Consider the following 10560-nt stretch of genomic DNA (forward strand, 5'->3'; position numbering starts at 1 on the left):
TACTGGATCACTGTTACATAACAATAAAGAATGCATATCACTCTGTTCCACAAGCAGCTTTGGGGCTGCCTGATCACTGCCTGGTTGCCTATACAGGCAAGAACTTAAATCTGCTAAACCAACTAAACAGGGTGGGCTTTAAAAGCTTGTTTCGACCTCACTGATTGGAGTGTTTTTGAAGCTGTTACCACCTATCTGGACGAGCTCACAGAGACTGTAACATCACATATTAATTTTTGTGAGGATATATGCATTCCTACCAGAACTTATTTAAAATTCAACAATTATAACCATGGTTTACAGCAAAGCTCATACATCTTTGTCAGGCCAAAGAGAATACATACATAAATAGGGACAGAGTCTTGTAGAATCACACCAGGAACACACTGAATAATGAGATTAGAGTGGCTAAAAGGATCTACACTCAATTTATTTATTTTATTGTATTTCTTTTGTCTGTGTGTTGTTGTTGTCTCTGTGTACTGGAAGCCCATGTCAGTGAAACAAATTCACTTTATGCGTAAGCATACTTGGCAATAAAGGTCTTTCTGATTCTGAAAAGTTTCTAAATATTAAAAGAAACAGCTATTTTAAATTGTTATTCTATCACACCTTTTACTGTTTTTTTTTATTGTTTTTTTTTTATGCAGCCTAAAGCATGATGAAATAAAAACATGTAGTTTTTATAAACAATTTTAAGTAAAAATGGAACCAAAATAATCTGCTCTCATTGATCAGATGGCCCAGTCTTTTGTGATTACTATAATGATAATTATAATGTATGGTGGAAGAGCACTTTGCAGCACTTCGACCTCAGCACAGTAAACTCATCACTCCTGAAAATGATGATATTACTACGCCAAGGTCGAAGTGCTGCAAAGTGCTCTTTTGCCATACATTATAGTTATCATTTTTATCTATTTAGGAAATCGCCACTGTTTATTTTGTGTCACCATACTTACTCGTATAACTACTCATGTTACCATCTTTATATAGGGAAAACATGGAAGTGAAAGGTGCCTTCTAAATTCATCCCTGTTTCGGATCCTAAGGAATTAATGGTGCTAAGCTAAACACTAGCATAGTGGAGCTGCGCGCTACAGCAATTGAGTGCACAGGAAAATAAAAAAAAGATTACGATTGTATAACTGTGTCATAGTGGAAAATTATTTTGAACCACCAATTATTTGCATTCTCAACATTCGGAAATGAAAACAAAACAAATTAAGAGTTTTGTTCCAAAGTTTGGTTCACAGGGTCTTCTCAGCATGATGTTAATCAAGTGAACTAGCTACAGTGTTTGAGAGCAGGTCAAGTTGCCCTTGAAATATGTACTCTTTTTGTGAAGAAAAAGTACATAATTCTGAGTATGTAGCAGAATAGTAGGCAAGCTTTGGGATGTACTACTTTGTAATAACTGCATCTGTAACGGACGCTCTGTCACTTAGTTACATACGTCTTGTCACCATTTATGCTGCATTGTCAATCGTCTTGTCAAAGTTAAAATTATCCATACTTAGTTAAATTTATTTTCCTATTGGTGAAAAATGAAGAGGCACAGTGCATGATCTGCCGGCCGAGGGTCTATCATACTCTACTCGTTTGTTTGCATAAAAGTTAATGACCAAACTTGTCATAATAAAGTTCACAGTGTTGCTGCATATGAAATATAATGTGGATAACATTAAATAAATGTTATCCTTTCTCTACCCTGTCCGTCGGTCTTGCATGTCCATCATGTTTGTAGTTTTTTTTTTTTTTTTTACACTTTTCATCCATATTTGTAGTTCTAATTGAATCCTTGTCCATTGTTTAATGTGTTGTGCCATTAGAGTATGCATGGATCTGTACTTCAAATTTCTACAGGAAGCAGTAAACCATCTGGGTATAGGCACACTCATTTCAACATACTACAATTTGAGACATACTAATATCTAATTTTGAATACCATTTAGGACAGATAGTATGCAAATTGCAGTTAAATTATATACTGCATTAAAGGCAATATTCAGGATTGTGTTTATCAGATTATAAATAGTTTTTAGTAATTATAAAATAAGAGTAATGGCATTATCGTACAGTGCGGACAACACAGGGACACTTTCTGCTGAGTGTTTATGCACAGCATGGTCATGAAAACCACCAGCAGGGTAAACACGAAAGTGGAAGGCATACAGATTGTAAAGGTCTCTTTGTTTAAGGTACATTTTTAATTTTAATAAATAATCATAACACTAGCTTTAAAAAGCACAGTCGGCTTTGTTCAGAACAAAACAATGGCTAAACAAACAAGCTGTTGCGGACATTTGCATAACAATATGAATTTTATTACTACTACTTAATAATACTACTGCATATCCAGATAGCATGCATATGTCTGCAAGATGTCTGTTAAAGATCACTAAATGTGGAAAGCATCTGCTGTATACAAACATCTGATAGGGGTCTTTGAGATGTCAGTTTTACATACATACTAAATAATAAACATTTTAAAAACATTAAACTTTTGCAAAAACTTTTGCATCAATGAACGCTAACTGTGTTAAAGAAGATGTACTGTCCTGATATAGAAGCACTCTTCATTAACTACAGGAAGTTCTATTAGCCGCGTAAGTTTCACTCATTCATTCTTGTGAGTGTTTATATTCCTCCGCAAGCAAAGGCGAGCTCAGCTTTACAGAAACTTGCTGATCAGATCACAAAGACAGAACAACAACACCCAGACTCTGTTTAAATAATTCCTGTGGACTTTAATAAAGCAAATCTTCCTGTAAACTGCAAAATACAGACAGCATGTTAGATGTCCCTCCAGAGACAGTAATATACTGGATCACTGTTACATAACAATAAAGAATGCATATCACTCTGTTCCACAAGCAGCTTTGGGGCTGCCTGATCACTGCCTGGTTCCCTACAGGCAAGAACTTAAATCTGCTAAACCACCAAAACGGTGGGCTTTAAAAGCTTGTTTCGACCTCACTGATTGGAGTGTTTTTGAAGCTGTTACCACCTATCTGGATGAACTCACAGAGACTGTAACATCACATATAAATTTTTGTGAGGATATATGCATTCCTACCAGGACTTATTTAAAATTCAACAATGATAACCATGGTTTACAGCAAAACTCATACATCTTTGTCAGGCCAAAGAGAATACATACAGAAATAGGGACAGAGTCTTGTAGAATCACACCAGGAACACACTGAATAATGAGATTAGAGTGGCTAAAAGGACCTACGCTACAAAGCTGGAAGATCAGTTCACTTCCAATGAATCAACTTCAGTGTGGAAAGGTCTGAGGGCAGGGCTGGACTGGGACAAAAAAAAGGCCCTGGCATTTTTGCTCAGACCGGCCCACCACAATCGGTCAGACACAACCAACTAGTACTCCATCCTTGCGGTCCCTATAGATATGCATATCTACTGTTCCATTCCAGAAACCCTACTAAGCTGAGAACTAAGTGCCATGGACCAGTGTACCAGTGCAAGTGGACCAGTGTACTCACTCTCTCTTGACAGACTCCCTGGTGATCAAAGGTGGCAGTGGAGTAGGGCCTACACAAAGTGAGGGCATCCTGAGAGAGAGAGAGAGAGAGAGAGAGAGAGAGAGGGAGAGAGAAAGGGAGAGAGGTACGAGAATGATGACTGAATGAGTAAAATGATCACCATATAAGTATCTTTAATATATAATAATGTAGAGAGATGGTTGCATATATTTTATACTTACTTAGTGGAAATGGCTCCATGGTGCTCTGAACATCCTCAAAAACAATGAACTACAAAAGTGAGGGCATCCTGAGAGAGAGGGAGAGAAGGACGAGAATAATAACTGAATGAGTAAAATGATCACCATACAAGTATCTTTAATATATAATAATGCAGAGAGATGGTTGCATATATTTTATAATTACTTAGTGGAAATGGCTCCATAGTGCTCTGAACATCCTCAAAAACAATGAACTACAAAAGTGAGGGCATCCTGAGAGAGAGAGAGAGAGAGAGAGAGAGAGGGATGAGAATGATAACTGAATAAGTAAAATGATCACCATACAAGTATCTTTAATATATAATAATGTAGAGAGATGGTTGCATATATTTTATACTTAGTGGAAATGGCTCCATGGTGCTCTGAACATCCTCAAAAACAATGAACTACAAAAGTGAGGGCATCCTGAGAGAGAGAGTGAGGGAATAATGCGTCACATTTTCAGTGTACAATATTATGAATATTTGCAAATCTGCATAAAGAGTGCCATGTGTCAGAAATCTTTGGTGGATGGCCTCAATAGCTGTATCAAAAATTTGGTTATGAACCTTTACCTCGTAGGCTCTCTCAGCATCAATTATGGTGTCATCCTGAGACATCTCACCCAGCATGGCTTTCTTCTTCTTTCTTCTTTTCTGTGGCAGTGCAGCCTCCACTTCCATGTCGGTCTCCTCATCTTGCTGCTCAAGTTTTTCATTTGCCCATTTCACAAAGTCATCAGCAGCAGCCTTGACAGCCTGGAAATCTCTCGCCATCTTTTGTAGGGCATCTTGTGTTGACATGACCATCCTATGGGCAGAGAGGATGTCCATCCCTTTCGTCTGCAGGTACTTTGACAATGGTGATGTATGCTCAAATATCCTAAGGAATAATTGAGCTGTCAGTATTGTCTCATACCTGAGTAGGCCCTCTTTGTATCCTCTGGCTTTGGTGCGTACATTTCATTTCACAGTCTTCAGTTCCTGTATGGCTGTGAGAGTGGACAACACATCAATGTACAAACTGTCTTGAGGCTTTCCAAATGATCCAAATATTTTGTTCAGAGCATCGTGCTTAGCCCACGAACGTGTCTCTCCTATTGGAGCAATGCGTCTGTGTCTCTTGTCATGGCTCTCCTTCTCCCAAATGTTCACTCTCTGATATGACTCCCTGATGAACACTGCTGTGTCATTGAGGAGATCAAACAGTGATCCACTCTCTATCACTATTTGAGTTGTATCAGACAGCACGAGATTCAGGACATGTGAATAGCACCATACGTGTACATGGTTGGGGGACTGTGATGCCAACAGTGCAGAGAAGCCTCTGTAATGCCCCTGCATATTTGAAGCTCCATCTGTGGCATTTCCAATGCACAGACTTGAGTCCAGTTTCAGATGCTCAAGGACCTCTTTTAGCAAGTCGACAAAGGACTGTCCAGTGGACGCGCTGCACCGGACCACTGCGACAAGCCTCTCATTGACAACATCAGTCACATACCTCAAAATGACTGAGCATTGGTCTTGCGCTGTTATTTCCTGTGTTGTATCCAGCTGGACAGAAAACATTCCAGCTTTCCGGATCTCAGTGGAGATGTTTTGCTGAATTAAGTTCCGGGTGGTATCAATCACAGAGTTGACGGTCGTTTTAGACAGTAGAGAGATGAGGGAACCTCTGCCTCTTGATCCTGGTGACACATGCAACTTTTTGCTCTTCTCAATCACATTACTTAGATGCTCTTTTAAACACACATCATATTTTCCCAATAAAATGATCAGCTCCAAAAAATTTCCATGGTCGAGGCTATCGTTGTCCAGGGTATATGCAGCCTCATTCTCCACCTGTCTGTAGCTTAGGCCCCTCTTTCCTATCACTTTCACCACCTCCACTACCCTTTCCAAAACCTGACGCCTCTTCTTGACCTGATTTCTGTGTTCTGTCAGCTGTCTGCCCCCCAGTAGATTTTTGATGTCAGCTTTTGAGCAGTTTAAAAAATAAGCTTCGGCACAGTTTCTGTGCGCCATGCTTTTTTCATGCTCTTCCGATCTCTGGTGCACATGTCTCCAGTCTGACATTCCATTTATGAAAATGTTGGAGTCAGTTGGCTTGCTGAAGGCCAGACATAAAAAACAAAATAAAGCATGACGTTCATGACAATATGTCAGCCACTTTCTGTTTGGGGTGATAATTTAAAAACACCTGCATCATGGCAGGCGCAGGACGGGCAAAGTAGTCTACAGCCTGTTCCTCCCTGTCTCTCTCCTCCACTGCTAACTCAACCTGGCTAGACTATACATAAGGACAGAGAGAGAGAGTATTACAATTATTTGGAAGAGTTATTAAAAGTACACTTAGTAAGAATCCATTTAGGTTATATAGTCCTGTATTCTTGAAGAGCAGGATTTCTAGATGGACAAAGTGCTCCATGTTATAAAAGCTAGTTAACCCTTTAGAACCCAATATAATGTGGATGTAGAATACTGCTAATTCTAAAAAGAAATGTTTTTTTTTTTTTTTTTTTTTTTTTTTCAATGAACCAGACAGCAGAAAAAACTAGTTTACAATTGCAAGTATAGGCTACTTTGTTTTAAAGAGCACAAACCCCTCTTTAATATGACACCAAACAAGATTTACCTCTCATTGTTGAGATACTCCCCTTAAAAAAAAAAAAAAAGAAAACCAACCTATACTACCAAATTACTCACACAAAACGTCCTAAAAATATATGATATTCATATTATTCACTCACCGTAAATATTGCATATTAATGATGTTGGAAATTCATTAGAAACATGAGCAAATATCTACTTCGTTGAATATACAGCTAAAAAAAATATACAGCTTTCAAAATGCAAGGCGGGTTTTAATCCCCAAATAGCATGCGTTACTCGTCGTGTGCACTTTGACGCAGCCATTCTGAGTAATAATTAAAATAATCAAATAGCATCATTTAAGTTTTTCTAGAGAAGGGCCGTACGGCCATTATGGGTATTAAAAGGTTAACATTAGAATAGTCAGCCAAAGCTGCAATTGAATAAGTTAACTCTGCTAACCTATCTACAAAAACAATGCAAAATAGCTTATGCTGTCTTATTTGACTTTAGCTGACTGAGTGGCTAGTGCAGTGGGTGACAATCTGACAGACTATATAATGGCAACAACGATTAAGTTGTCTTATTATAATATTCATTAATTTAGGTAAATCATCATCTTCGTCGTGGCCCAACCAGGCCCCCCCACACACACACACTTTCCTCCTGCACCCGCCCTGATTAACACTCCCTCCCTGTTAATCATGTAGCTAACATGCTTACCGTTTCAATTAAACTCTCCTGCTCACTCTGTCCCTCCTTGACTTTACTATCAGACACCTGCGCCATGGCGCTGCCATGGCTAGTCACCTCTCCTCCATGTTTCTGCAAAATGTCGTCAGGTACTGTTGGCTTTGATACTGAAGCTACAGCACTAAACATGTCTGTTATTTTTACACATGTTGAGGCATCAACCTCTAGCATTTTTATTTTTTTGGCCCGCAACTTCTCCGCACCCCCCTTGCACTTTTTTTTCTCCATACTAAATCCACAGATTTCTGGCTCTGAGCCACTAACTGCATCTGACACAAGAAACAGAGGAGGAGGGTGGAGCCTGTTAAGAGATGATTGGGCCAGCCCAGTGTCAGTATGAAAAATGAACCAATGGACCGCTGTCCCTGCTTTATGGGCTGGTCATTGGCCAATAAAAAAAAAAAAAAAAAAATCATATTATATGGACCTGCCCCCAAGTCCGTCGGCCCACCGGGCATTTGCCCGGTATGCCAGATTACCAGTCCAGCCCTGTCTGAGGGCAATTGCAAACTACAAGACACCCATACCCCATGTGCTGAGGTGAATCAACAACTTAAAAACGACCTGAATTAGATTTATTGTATATTTGTTACCCCCCACACCCGTTCTGACCATCTCTCTACACAAACGTTAACACTTCCTGCAATTCCCCTCTCCCCACCTCCTGCGCTTCAAATCAGTGAGGAGGATGTGCACTAGGTCACCAGGAAGAACAAAAGCAGAAAGGCATTATGCCCAGATGGTGTTGTGTGACGTCCCTTCCTGCTTCAAATGGTCCACCATCACCCCCGTTCCAATGAAACCCAAGATAACAGTACTTAACAATTACAGACCCGTGGTTGTCATGAAGTCATTTTAAAAACCGGTTCTGGCTTATCTGAAGGACATCACTGGACCCTTACCGGACCCGTGTTCTCTCCCCACTGCTCTTCTCCCTGTACACCAACAACTGCACCTCTAAAGACCCCTCTGTCAAGTTCCTAAAGTTTGCAGGCGACACTAAAATGGTAAATGGACTGCATTTATATAGCGCTTTCAACAGACCCATGGCCATCCAAAGCGCTTTACAAGTTGCCTCACTGCGGTGTCAACCATTCAAGGTGCCATCCAGCTCGTCAGGAGCAGCTGGGGTTAGGTGTTTTGCTCAAGGACACTTCGACACTTGGTCAGGTGGAGCCGGGGATTTAACCACCAACCTTCCAGTTTGTAGACAACTTACATGAACCACTGAGCCACTGATGCGGTTGAGCATCTGGCTGTCTGATGAAGTCTTAACAACCTGGAGCTGAACATGCTCAAAACAGTGGAGATGATAGTGGACTTCAGGAGAAAACGTACTGCACTCCACCCACTCATCATCATAGACAGAACCGTGGTGGCAGTTGCAGCAGTGGAGTCATTCAGGTTCCTGGGAAGCACCATCTCTCAGGACCAGGGGTGGGAAGATCATATGGACTCCAGTGTTAGTTAGGCCCAACAAAGGTTGTACTTTCTTCACCAGCTGAAGAAGTTTAACCTGCCACAGGAGCTGCTGAAACAGTTCTTCTCAGCTGCCATTAAGTCTGTCCTGTGCACTGCAGTAACTGTCTGGTTTGGTTCAGCTACAAAATCAGACATGAGAAGACTACAGAGAATGGTTCGGACTGCTGAAAGGATCATTGGTGTTCCCCTGCCCACCCTTCAAGAACTGTATACATCCAGAGTGAGGAAAAGGGCTCAGAAAATCACTCTGGTCCCTCACATCCAAGTTGTCCCCTTTTAGAAATTTTGTCATCTGGCTGGCACTTAATAATATAATACCACTTCCTCTAGTAAGAAAGTCCAATGTTGTCTTCTCACATCAAATTTTGCCATTTAAAGCTGTTTTAGACTGTGTATCGATTGTAAATGGTGTGCATATTTCTCTCCTGATTCAGATAAGTTTACTTTTTCACTGGAGAAAGGAAAATTATGGGCAGAGGGGTTGCATTTTAGCTGGAAACAGTGGTTTGAACTTAAAACACCTTAATGTTGGATGTGTTTCTTACAAACATGCAGCTTTTCACTTCACAATATATTAATTGATGAACTGGATGGGTTTTGTGTGAACTATTCCTTTAATAAAGTTTACTGGACATAATGTCTGTAGACTTTCATAGAAATGCTTTCTTAAACCATAGATTGAATTGTATGAAAGTTAAAAGTTCAAACTGTCCTGTATACCAGAACTACTCCACTTTGTCATCTTCACAAGCAGGCATCATTTCCGCTGAATCTTTCTAAAGTGACGTCCATTGCGATGACATCCCTTCCCTAACATCCTAAACCATCTGGAGCTGGATATTCCCCACAGATGCACCTCCTTCCTGCCAATGGCAGACTCTCTTCTGAAGCTCTGTTAACAGATTTCCCCCCTTCCAGCCATGAATTGGACCACCATCATCCTGTCTGGCATTGTGTTGGCAGCTCAGTCATATTATAAAAGTAAAAGTAATGAGCCCTGACAGCACTGAGATATAACAAAAAAGCTGTCTCTTTAGGCATCTCCACCTGTCCACCTGATAATGCTGGCAACACGCATACAGTATCTTCTAAAGGAGTGATCTATAGGCACCCAGTGCTGTTATTTTTTTATTTATTTTTTATTTTTTTTATATCCAGCTACAGTGATTCTGCTATATATAAATTTCTCAATTTATTACTTTACCTGCATATGAAAAACCATGGATATGTGTACAATGTTTTTTTTTTAAATAAATGTATATGTAGAAAAAAAAATCAAGTGAAGGAAGAATATATTTTCAAGCTTATATTTTTCAAGACAATGTTTTAAGCTTGAAACTTTGTATTGCTAGCACTTTTTATGTTAAATCATGTGTTGCATTCATCATTTGTAAGTCACTTTGGATAAAAGCATTTGTAGTAAATGCAAATGTACTTTACAGAGAGGCCATTGCAGTGTTGGATCATGAAATTATAGAGAGTGTCAGAGGGAGAGTGTTAAATTAACATACTGAAGTGTAAGCCTTTGATAAAGGTCAAAATAACTGCTTTAGGCCTAGGCCTAAATATGCATTTTCAGTTTATTTTTACAGGAGGTCAGTGCAGAGGTGTAGGAATATTCCAGGACCTTTAGGGTATGCCAGAGGGCTGGTCTCATGTGAATATAACCAAATTGTATCCTTGCTGGAAAAGGTTTTAAAGAAAATAAATGTAATTATTAATAAGATTCGGGAGGAGCACGTCAGATACTTAGCCTAATCAACACAGGTGGACCATAATCAAGTAATCAATCCCATAGTATAAATATCGCTGGCTTACCTCTATCCATTGACGGTTTATCAGCATCCCTCCTCCACCCCATCTCCTCACTTCAAGTTCACTTTATAATAGACGGGGAAGGGGGGGGTACTCTAGGTCCGGGCCATTCCCGAGCTCGGAGCCCTTCCCCGGACAGCACGCCAAATACGCATAGCATACCTCAGCTAA

At 40.0% G+C, this 10560-nt stretch overlaps 1 pseudogene; it reads left to right on the forward strand.

Moving 5' to 3' along the window:
* The first annotated feature begins 8401 nt into the window (after positions 1–8401).
* Positions 8402–10560, forward strand: part of LOC113106739 (uncharacterized) — a 38640-nt pseudogene continuing 36481 nt past the window's right edge.

Source organism: Carassius auratus, chromosome 1 (genome assembly GCF_003368295.1).
Source record: "Carassius auratus strain Wakin chromosome 1, ASM336829v1, whole genome shotgun sequence".
NCBI classification, from domain to species: domain Eukaryota; kingdom Metazoa; phylum Chordata; class Actinopteri; order Cypriniformes; family Cyprinidae; genus Carassius; species Carassius auratus.